Source organism: Trematomus bernacchii, unplaced genomic scaffold (assembly GCF_902827165.1).
Source record: "Trematomus bernacchii unplaced genomic scaffold, fTreBer1.1, whole genome shotgun sequence".
Lineage (NCBI taxonomy): Eukaryota > Metazoa > Chordata > Actinopteri > Perciformes > Nototheniidae > Trematomus > Trematomus bernacchii.
This window is the reverse complement of record NW_022987714.1, coordinates 10,754,137-10,765,809: the sequence shown is the minus strand read 5'-3', so window position 1 is coordinate 10,765,809 and position 11,673 is coordinate 10,754,137.

Below are 11,673 nucleotides of genomic sequence, written 5' to 3'. Positions count from 1 at the left end.
ATGTCCCTTGGAGTCACCAGGCTCGGCTATCAGTCATAGTTACTTTGTGTGTCTCTTAAGCCCTTCTATCTGCACTCATCCACTGGTCTGGAACGGGTGTTAAATGAATCCTAGACTGCATCCAGTCATTAGGAGCTTATGATTTGAGCTGAGAGCGAAACGAGGGAGAACAACGCAGAGGGTAATTAAGAATAAGAGAATCATTGAAAGAATACAGCACGTTCATTTTTAGTGCACCTGCTTGTTTTTCACCCCTTGTGTTTACAGGATCACACATCCCTCCCTTATCCTAACTGATCATCTCGTTATCTTATCTCCCTCTTTTCTTTATCAATCCCTCCCATTTGTCCCCTCTCTTGCTCCTTCTTTGTTGAACCTGCTCTCCCTCCCTGGCTGGAATGCAACTTTTCCTTCACCTCCATCCCTCCCTTGCTTCTTCCTTCCCTCCTTCACTCCCTAGGTGGTATTTGATAGCAGTAAAGCAGGAAGCCGGAGAGCAAACAGCAGGTGAACCCACTCTAATACTCAGCTGTGCCATCTGCTGCGGTCACATGACTGAGCTGCAAACCCGCTCTAACGCCATGATGCCCCATCACACCTGACACATCGATCAATCATGACCCAAAGAGCAAAAGAGAGACGGAGAAAGAGAGCGGGAGAGGAGCGATTCGGAGTGGAAACAATAGAAGGATACATCAAACACTCTATGAAGGAATTATGACTCATTATATCACCTTGTTTTAACTTGTCATTTTGGATTCCTTTCTGCATTGTTTAGTATAATTAAAACAGATATGATCAGTCAGAATCTGATCAGCTGTTACGAAACACTGTCAAAAATGTTATACTTCATCAAATTAGGCAATGAGACACTTGTTTGAATCAGTTACAATCTGTGTATATATTCAAGAGATATGGCCAAAATGATATTGTGTGAAGTCACAGAGAAGCGTGACTTTTCACCACTAAATTATCATCAGTTCAGCCTTGAGTCCAAGTGGACGTTTGTTCCAAATTGGAAGAAATTCCCCCAAGATTCGGCTGCTGCAAAAGAGTATGAGGCATTATAGCAATAAAAGCCAAACATGCAAATTAAAGAAATAATGTTACACCCTTGATCAATTGGTGTAATTGTTTTGCAAATGATCAACACATGAATCAAAATGTGATCACTAAAGTCTGACTGCTTTGCAACAAATACACAATTAGACAACAAAGCATATTAAGGGAAAACCAACAAAGCTCTTTATAAACCCAAAGGTCTTGATGGAGTGTGAAGAACACATTCAATTACAGCAACATTCTGAACAGGAAATGATTTCAGTCAAAACTGTCCCTACCACAATTAAGCAGTGTTAATTATGTATTTCATTAAGTAAGTGGATTAGAAGCAGTGCTGATGAAATTATAACGGGGTTTGCCGGAGGCCAGGCTGCAGAGAACAGACAGGAAACGACTGATATGGTTCTCTCTTACCTACACTTCTCTGTTATACCCTGAAATAACCCTATAAATACTTAACACCTTTACCGGCCTATCTGGGCTGTCTTCATTCGCACACAATCACCCAGTATCTGCATACCGCTTTTGTGTAGGATCATATAGTGTAATTGTGCCATAGATACTGTTGACATCCACTTGCTGTTTTCAAGTCCTGCGGAAACGATGAAGTCTCTCCATTTCATCTAAGCCAGTTCATTACCATTCAGGTGCAAAAAGGAGATAAAGCAAAATGCAGATCGCTCTTTCTGTATCCCCCTCTTTCACACCCATACTCTCTCCCTCACTCACATGCACTCTTTCATTCTATCTCTCTCTCCCGCTCTCTGTGTTCTCTGATGTTTTATTTGATATCCCACAATAAAGCCTCTCTTTGAACTGCCATCAATTGTGTATGGATTTTTCCTCTGAGGAGAAACAGAGAGCTGTCTGAAAGGGCTCCAGTCCCGCAGGCTGCCTTCATATTGATGCAGAGGAGTATTGCCATCTTCATTGCTGGATCAATCACTCACGTCACTGTTGTTTTATGGCTGGGGCCACTTCACAGAAAGAAGCCTGACAACATCACCGCAGAGGTTTGCAAAACGATACAGCTCTGATAGTTGAGGAGGGTGGAGAGGGGAGGCGGAGGGCTGCAGGAGGCTTTCGGAGGCAAGAGGGGATGAATTTTGATTCTGCAACTGTCACACACAGCCCACGTTTGCACATATCTCTCCTCTATACAGCTGTGGGAGCCGCTGGTTTATCGCTCGGTGTGGTTAAGTCAAACAGAAAGCAGTGAGAAGACCACAGGACGTCGTCAAAGCTTGATGTGATCTGTGTTACCCTGTGGATGCAAACATTTGTGTGATGTGCCACCACTTCCACTTCTTGTCTTTCACAGTACATTTTGTGGATGGTGCAGAACTTTAAAGTTCAGTTCCTTGCAGCATTCCTTATCCTTTGTGTTTTTGACACAAACTGTTCATATGACAATAAATGCTTTGACTTTACTTTTGGAAACAACTTACAAACAATAAAGTAAAGCCTCACTTAAAGCATCAGCCATGAGTTAGCTGTTTGATCTCTACAAATCATTTACAAATGTTCATATCGATCCTCTCTTAAGTCAATATAGTTTTTATTTTGTTTACAAAAATACTTATTTTCAGATTTTTTTTATCATTTTACCATCACTTAGGATTTGTGATATGGGCCATTCTACCGAATTGGACCAAAGTCAGGTTAGAAATGTTTTGACATTTTGTATGTTTTTTTCCCAAAACGTTGTCCATATATATTTTGTACCATATCTAAATTACACATATCTAGTAAAAGAACCGTATATTTTTATATCGTATTTTCAGACTGTATTGGAATGTTCTTCCTCTACCAAAAATGGTCACTACCGAAACATAGTACATATACTGTAGTAAAAAAGTATTATATGAACCTGTTAAGATTGTTTTACCTTCCCTTCTCTAAATAGTATTTTAACAAATATTTCTTGAGGGTTTTCACAATTAAATTAATATAAGTGAATTTTCAATCAAATTTCAAAGTTCAATTTATACCATTCATAAAAATCATAATGCAAACTTTCTTTGTAAAATGCATAATACTGATCATATTGATTCCAGAGTTGATGATTGTTGAAATTGAACATACATTAAACCAATCAGTATCCTATCATTTTAGTTGATAACTCAATATACTTAATTTTTTACAAAACATCCAGTGTTTCGGTAGTGACTGCAGTATTTTGTTCTCAAGGTTGTGTCATATTCCCTCAACCTTATTGCTTAATCTTAACTCATAACATGCCTTATGTTGAAGTGTGAATGTTTGAAGCTACTGACCCAGAATCAGCACTTTAGTAACAGGCTGAAATAGAGGGGAATGAGGCTAGAATGGGCGATCTGTTTGATATTTTGAGCAACACACTTCATAGACATGTTTTTTATATATCTGAGACCTATAATATATTCCTAACAATAGTATAATAAGAGACCTTTAAAGTAACACACTGATTTTCAGACTTTAAAACACATTTATTTCAAAATGGTGGGATTTACCTGCTTACCATTCCATTTTGTCACTACCGAAATGATCATGTCAATTACCGAAACTTAACCATATGTTTCGGTATTGACGATTCTAGCTAAAGTTTAGCATAACTAAAGAATGCTAGCAAGTACATGGCTAGCATACACGTTTTTGAAGAGGTTTACACACATACAAACCTAATACTTTGCATAAAACCCCGAAAAAGTTTACTTAATTGAAGATAATATGTGTTCGGTAGTGACAATTCTTAAGGTTACACGCCGATTTCAGATTTTGGAACAGATTTATATCAAAAGTATGGGATATAGCTACTTGCCATTCAGCCATGAGGGACAAGGATGCAGTGTCACTGCCTAGTCAAAAGTGCAGGGGTGTGGCTAAAAACCAGGCCCAGCCATTGGACTAAAACCCCTTGTGTTTCGGTAGTGACAAGAAAACTGGGGACATGATTTTTTGAGTATATTTTTTTTAATAAAAAAATGATACCCACAATACATCTAAATATTCCAACTTCTGTTTGAATGTAATCATAAAGATCATTGAACAAAATTAAAAAAACATTTTTAAGTTTTATTTACAGAAATTGAAATTTAGATGTCAGGGTTGGGGACAGCTACTTCCCAATAGAAAGCACCCTATAAATGATGTTTTTGTATATATTAAGCTTATCACTATCTAATGTAATGCCTTATGTTTAAATAGACCATAACATATTCTTAGTAAATATCTATGTCTGAATACTTAATTGTTTTGTTAAATAGTTTTTCTTGTTGTGGGACCGCACTTTGTACTGATTCGGTAGAATGCCCCATATACAGACTCAGTCTTTTAGCTTTATACAACACTTAAAAACCCTCCTAAGCTGTGTGTAGTTTGTAGAGCCACAGCCACAAAGCCTCACATGAAGTCATGGTGAATCTTTTCTTGATCAAATCAACATTGTTGTTTCCTTGTTAGCGTTTCCTAAATCTCTGCAACATATTTAGGTAATAAAATGTAATGCAACAAAAATATAATAATAATCATTATAATAATAATAATAATAATAATAATAATAATAATAATAATAATAATAATAATAATAATAATAATAATAATCATAAAACATTTCAATTCCACACTGTTCATGGGCTTTGTGTGTGTTGGTAATAAGGGAAAAAGTGAATCATGTATGCGCTGTTGTTGTAAAGCTTAAAAAGAGTAATAAAGTTGTCCATCTTGATTCAGACCACAGAGCCTCCGTGCTGTTGTTTTATAATCCTCATAAATATAAACGCTACACTACTATAGTGTACATTAATCTGTTCCACATTGTGATTGGTTGATGACTTTATTAGCAATGCCAAAGTTCAGAAAAACCAACCTCGCTGCGCAGGTGCCTAATGTTCATGTTTCTTATGAACTTATTTATGAAAAATTTAAAAACAAATAGCAAATGAACCAGACAGAAACAAAGCTGACAACAAGTTTACAAATAGCAAAATTATCTTTCAAGGGGCCCTCAAATGATTTAGTATTGAACTTCTTAAAGTTCCCGTAGGGACACATACAAAAGAATGGTCATAATCAAAGGTAGAGATATCCTGATATCAGTCTGTAATATGTGTCAAGCTGCACAAACACTAATGACATCATATGTTTTCCAACTTTAGAAAGCTCCCTTCAGAGCCACAGAGGACAATACACAATACCGTTTCCTCGGGCTGAATAGTTCTGTTTGTGATGAGTGAATCGAGCTTTACGTTTATCAAATTAGTTGAGTGTCCCTTAAGTAAAATTGCTATTGCCAGTGCCAACTTTTCCTGAGACATTTCTTGAGAGGAAGGTTTACTAGAATATAAACTTTTTATCTGGAAATAGTAGGACGTGAAAGTGGATTGACTGAGGTTGAGTATATTTCAACTTTCAGATCAACTTTTAACAGCTGAGTCACTGATGGCTAGGACTTTTTAATGTTGATTTCTCAGCAGAGAAAACACTGGCTCTCCATTAGTTGTTGGTCCAGTTAATGGCCGTCTGAATGCACTGTGACCTGAGTTCAGTCCTGGCTGTCCTTGGTCCGGTCCCAGTGAGTGAAGCCTGGTCTTTGAGGTGCAGCAGCAGACACCAAAGTCCCTCCACAGCCATCAGTCATCCCTTTCACTCTGAACTCTGTATGACCTTCCCCTCTGCTCTGGAAGACTAGTTGGCCGTGTGCACTCTGGCATGTCCACACTCACCTTAAAGAGACATAACCTGCCTTTTTCCCCTTGAATGAACCTCGATGGGAAGTTTCCTCAGTCAGTACCACTTACTAGCGACCTGCGAGTAGAGAGCAGGGTGAGAGGGACGTGGCCTGTGGAAGAGTCTGGAGAATGGCCCTTTAATTCCCATTCCTGACAGAAGGCAATGGCAGCCTGAAGGAGGGTCAGGACACCAGTTGGCATGAATAGACACATTTTTGTCTTGTCTCCAACTTTCTCTGCTCTGTCCCTCCACTGACTGTAACATCTCATTTTTCCCCCCAAGCTGGAAGTCTCAACAGCCATTCTCTTGTCATTGAAAGGCGGGAAGGCAGCTCTCTGTCTCTTCACTCACAGATGAATAGAAAACATTGTGCCAAAAGCATCGGAATCACCAAGCTGTTTTCGATTGCATATAAAACACAGCATTTGAGAACATGGTTGAAAATGACAGGCTGATTGGCTGTGGTCATTTCAGGCTGTGTGGGCCTCGTTTTTTCCTGTGTTTCATCAGTGGGTGCATTCATCCATTCAGGATAGATTGAAGCAGTAGCCTTTAATAAAGTCACTAGGCTTGAAAATATATGAATAAAATGACATCCACTGCCTTGGATGGATCAAATTGACTTATCCTGGTAATAGCCCAAGGATAATGTGTGCAAGTGAGAGTGTGTGTGCCTGTGCAGAGAGGGAATGAGAAAAAAAGAGAAAAGAGCAGAAACAAAGATGGATATCGGGGTAAGACAAAGGCATGAAAGACAACAATATCAGAGAAATAAAACAAACTTGACCTGAGGGGACAGAATTCAATGAAAACCTGGAGCTGGACACATGACTTTGAATCTTATTTGTATTGGTGAAAGTGACCCATCTCAGGCGAAAGCATTATTAGGGATGCTGGAAAGGAGAAAAACAAAGCCATTAAAGGAGAGAGCAGGAGAGGGAGAGTGACACACTTGATCCTAACAAAGTTAAAGGGTTATTCAACACAAAACATCAGAATTATGAGTCCAATTTCTCCAATTCTACGGCAATTTGATCGCGCTGAGCCACTGAGGACTCCCAAATCCAATGATGCACCAGAAGAGGCATAAAGACTTGAACAAAGGAAGCAATGGTGACAGAGAAAGTTTTATATTTCTGTCTATGAGGGAAAGAAAAACTCATATCTTGACCCATTGCTTTCCCTCTATTTCCCCCAATTTCCAAACCGTGTTCCACTGATGGGTGTACGACTGTGATGTTGATGGAGTGGTCGTGAACCACAATAATGACAGTCAGAAGCGATGCTGTACAAGGAGACACATGTCTGTTCCCTGCTCTTCAAACGTCCAGCTTAAACTCCTGCTATGTGTGAATAAAGAGGACAGGAAGTGGCAGTTTGGCAGCTCCAACCAGGAGTGTCACTCTCAATTGCGTCCCCTGCCAGCTCCAGACACATCGCGCGGCCGAAGAGGTCACGGGTGGGACTCCTTTTTTTTTCTCTCCCTCTCTCTCCCAATCTTTCCTTCTCTCCCCTGTTTTGTCTGCTTTACAGGACATTCCATTTCAATGCCACCTACGCAATGCATAACATTCAAGGAGAAGACAGAATGATGTACGGAAGACACGAGCCAGAGCGACGACAGCACATTTCTGAACGCTCCGATATAACATGAAGCTTGTCTTGTCAGATTACCCTGACACCCTGTGTCAAAATCCCCTCCACGTCTCTGTGAAGCAGAGAAGCAGATGTCCTGAGTTTGCCTTCCTCTTCTGGACAGAGCTGTCAAGATTTGCTCGTGAAGGACACTGAAGACAGCGCAGATGGAAAGAATGAGTTGTCTGAGGTTGAGCTTGTTTCTCTGTCAGGAATGACTCGTATGATGAGAAACAGTACTGAGTTGTTGGATTTTTATGTTACAGGATTTATTCATCTTTACAAATCACACAGCTGAATTCTCAGTCTTGAACAATGTTCCTCTGCAAAAAACAGGTCTGCCAGCTTGTTTGGGAACTGCTTCATTGTAAGGCATGACAATTTTTACTTAAGAAAGTTATTAATCTGTATTAACCGACAAAAGGACATTTAAAAATATAATCAAATATACATTTATATTCAAAATTCAAGATGATATAGTGTACAACCTTACGGAAGTCCTGACGGCTCGTTTAAAGGCACTGTTTCTAAATAAAGTCAGTGTGCTTTTCTTTATGGATTTATTGTTTACATAGGTTCACAGTAATTATATAGCACATTCACCTTAGATCTTATAATAAAAAAGACTGACTTTTTCAATATGTGATCTTTAAGTATTTCAATGTCATGTTACTTTATAATTCATAGGTACATACTGTTTTTCCCCACTGCTATAACTGCCTTTCAGATGGAGATTTTATCTGATGCATCAGTGCATATTATTTAAAAAAGATATCCAAAACATTTAGATGCTACAACATTTAAATCATATTTATTATAATTAACCAATTTGTAAGGTTTTATTTTGCAGGATGAGCAGATCATTCTTTAGATAAATACTTGTACCTAAAGTTGTAAAGCTGGTTGAAGTGGGGACACACGTGGTTACTGGTGACAATAACAAATCAGTTCAAAACAATATAAAACATTACTTTAGCAATTCAGAAAACAGTTATGCTGAATACGTACCATATCCATATCTACACAGGACTTTAACGTGTTATATAACATCCTCACAATGTGATAGTTTTACCTTTTTGAAGGTAAAAAATCCCTTCCATCATACTTTAGTTTGGATTCGACTCTTATTTTTATTGAAAGCTTGTGTTCACCCACACTTGAAAAGTCATACAAATTCTCGTCTCCAAATGTCATTTCCTACACTGGCTGATAAAACCAAGATCCACTGTTATAACATTATATGAATTAAATTCAGGAACTTAGATTAAAATGCACTCATAAATGTCATTTGTTTCTGATAAGAAATGATTCTTGATGATAATAAGCCCTTGGCAAACAGAAGGGAAGTCAAATGGATTTTGATTCCCTTCCAAATCATTCAGTAGCTTCCCACTAATGTAACTTGATCAGAGCACTCTCAAACCGGAGCTCTATGAAATGACAGTTGAGATTAATTTTGTCAGCCTTGTAATCGCGCCTTATTGATGTGTTTCCTGTGAAATGGCACATCGGAAAGAGCAGCTTCAGCCACGGGGCGTCTGTGTTATATACAGTCGTCATGGATGGACATTTTATGTTGACCTCCTGATCGCACGCCTTCGTACCGTTGGGAAGGCAGGCACGCTCACAGGTAATGCTCTATTATGCTGATTTATTGAAGGTTAATTTAATCACTCTTGTAATACCTGACCAGAGGGTGTTCTTACCCGTGAAAAACCCAAGAAGCAGGAAAAAAAGGAGAAAAACATGACAACAAATCAAAAAGTGATTTCATGAAGGTGGCACCAGAGACAGGCCAATCCATCAGAGCGGCGGCAGACTGTGGACGTGTTGCCACGCGTGGTGCCAGGCGAGGTGCCAGGCGGTCCAAGGCACATCCTCCATGCCAGCGCCCCGAGGCTGTGTGTCCTCGTCACAAGGACAGAGGGGTCGTTAGGACCAACCGCACTAAATCACACACCTCCTCCCACTGTCATGGCCGACAAAGCAGGTTGATGCAGAAATACTGGGAGAGGCACATGGGCTACTGGTCGATCCCACTGGTTCGTTCCAAGAAATACTTATCTCATCCTCTTATTCCAATTGATATGGTGATATATGACATTGTTATGACACTTCCTCTGCTTTTTGAGAACACAGCAATGTCACCAAGGCTTTAAACAAGCAGTGAATGATTCCTCCTAAATGCATTTTAGAGTTTTGCACAAACACATTTTCAGAGCTAAGTAAACAATGCGGGCCATTATCTAGATGTATTGTTTATGCATTTTTTCGCCTCGTGGTTGGGATGAGCAAGTGAGCGGCAAAGAAGGAAAGACAAGGAAGCAGAGAGAAGAGGACGAGAGGACGAGAAACCTCCCTCTCCAAAAGACATCAGCTCTGTGAACAGCAGAGGCAGGTTTTCCATTCCGTCAGCATTTTCCTTTACGTGCCGAACAGATAGCTAAAGGTACCACTTAATGTGACGGGAGACAGGATCTAATGGATTGATACACAGGTTTTGACATGCTATTTGAGCATGGAGCTCGCTATAATTGGTCATGTCATTGTGCATTAAACTAACGATATATAGAGTAGTGCCCTGAGACGAGTGTCTTTAGCAAATCTGTCAGATATCACACCAAAATACCTCTGACAGCTATCTCAGGCAGCGGCAGCACTCTGCAACACAGCAGCACGAAAACCTGCACTCACTAGGGCGCCTTTTTGGAAATCAGACCACCTTACCTTTCTGTCTCTTCCTCTCGGGATCTCTGTTTCCGTCTCTTTTCCACTTGCCATGCACGAATCCCTGCATTTTATTGTTGGCTTAAATCTTATCTGCCAATTATATAAATGATATTAGAGCCGATATTTTCTGTCTGTCGTAAATAGAAACAGGCCAGTGACCTTTCAATTGGCTGTCATAGATGTGTGTGACTCCTCCCATACATTAGAGACAGGGGTCAGAGGTCCAAGGTGAAGCTAACTTGGCTCTACCCATGACTCCCTCACTGCTGTCAGAAGTCATCATGTCACCTTTCCTATGGAGGCTGCGTGAGTGGACAACACTTCTTACATTGTCTTCCATCTTGGCATGCAAGGGTTTTAGGGAGATGCTCATTTGTAGCCCACGACGCGGTTGTTTATCAAATTCAGCGTCAAGCCAGAGACACTTAGAGGAACATTTGATTTGTTGTTTCTTTTTTTAATAGCAATTTACCCATTTTATCCCCTTAACCTGTTGATATTTTTAAGACTTTGTCTGATTAACACCAAGCATTAAACCACACGAGCGAGCTGGCTGCTATAAATCTCACTGAAATCACAATTTATGTATTTCCAGAACCACATATCTGCATGTGACAAACACAGCTGCCCATATCAGTTTACACCACTGCACAAGCGCCGAGACAGGAGTGATATATTTCAATGCGCTCTAAAGACATCCACCGCTATTTTGGCAGCCATTTTGTTTTCCTAAATACATAGCCTCTTCTCCTCAGCTGTCGGTCTGTCGGTGCTGTCAGCCACTCTTGTGTGATTGGTCTGATGGGCTTGATGCTCATCACTCTGTCAAGCCAGGCTCGCCTTTCATTAGTCTGGGCCCCTCCATCCGCCACACTCACACAAATCACATTGACATCCAAACTCCTCAGATCCACAGAGCAATTTAACTGATATTCATTAGAGGGATGACAAGAGCTGATGGGAGATCTGTGGAGTGGAGGAGTGGGGGGACTCATTCTCCTCCTATCCTATCCCTGTCCTGTCCGCCTCCTTTCTTCCCCCTTCACTGCTGACTTTGTTTTAGGAGCATTGAGGCGCATCGGCGTCTATAACTACCCAGCCCTCAAGGATAGTCAAGACAAAAGAACAATGGATAACACATCTAATCTCCTCTTTATTATCGCACAAAAATACAATCGAGAGGAGTTTTGTGTCGTTCATGTTAAATCATTGGCTACAGCAGAACCACAGCTTCAACATGGCTCTCCTCTAGCAGCCACTATAATGCTCATCCAAGCAGAAGTCCAATCATTTAGCCCTCTCCCTCCAGCCCCTCATTAACCCCCAAAGTGTCAACTATCTCATTAACTCCCCCAACCACCCTCACCCCGAGTCCATCACTATACGCCTAAAGCATTCATCAACACATACAGTGTTGGGAAAAAATTGATCATGTCCAAGAGATAATTTTATATCTGCGAGGACTCAGTAAGCTCTGTAAACGCAACAAGATATTCAATAAGGCAGCTCAGCCTTTTTCATTTGCATTATCAATGG